Source organism: Sinocyclocheilus rhinocerous, unplaced genomic scaffold, assembly GCF_001515625.1.
Source record: "Sinocyclocheilus rhinocerous isolate Xijiao unplaced genomic scaffold, SAMN03320098_v1.1 scaffold1948, whole genome shotgun sequence".
In the NCBI taxonomy this organism is placed as follows: domain Eukaryota; kingdom Metazoa; phylum Chordata; class Actinopteri; order Cypriniformes; family Cyprinidae; genus Sinocyclocheilus; species Sinocyclocheilus rhinocerous.
In genome coordinates, this window is record NW_015644094.1 from 11,661 (window position 1) to 12,441 (window position 781).

Sequence of the window (781 nt, forward strand, 5' to 3'; positions counted from 1 at the left end):
TTTTCCCTTGCTCTATTTTTTTGGGCTTGAAGAGTGACTTCGTTCTGCACTTGCTTATAGCACGGCACTGGATGTGTTCCCCATAAGCGTGTCAACGCAACAGGAGAGACTGTTTGAAAGGGAACGCTCGGGTTACTAACATAACCTCGATACCCTGAGATAAGGGAACAAGCGTTCCGCAGTCTGCCATGCTATAAAACTGCACGCAAATCAATGACTGTCACTTCAGTCGAAAGATTCTGATGAAATGGTGCTCAGAGCCGACTTATATATAGAGATCGGCTCCTCTCCTTTTGGTGAGTTGAAGTGCCATTGGTTCGTGCAGCTTCACGAACATGAACGAATCAGACTTCAGTATCACAGTAAACAGGAGTTTCCCCATAAGCATGTCAACGCAACGCTCGTTCCCTTATCTCAGGGAACAGAGGTTACATTAGTAACCGGAGCATTACTCATTCTCTGTAAATCTGGATGTAGGACTCATATTGTGTAGAAGGGAGGGCAGAGGACTTTTCAAATATCATGACCCATTCAGAAAGGAAAAGGTCAAGAGTAGAACGTATGCCTCCAGGAAGGCACGAAAATATCTCACTTGAAAAGTTTGAAGGCAGCAAAGGTAGGTGAGATAAATATAAACGTTATCTCTGTTTGCAGAGAAGGTTTACTGCATACAGTATGTTCATTTTCAGCTGATGATAACGAAAAATGTCACAAACCTGCCCAACGGGAGTTAATAACACAGGTACTTATTTACTGTGAAGTCTGAAAACAAGAGAGACTT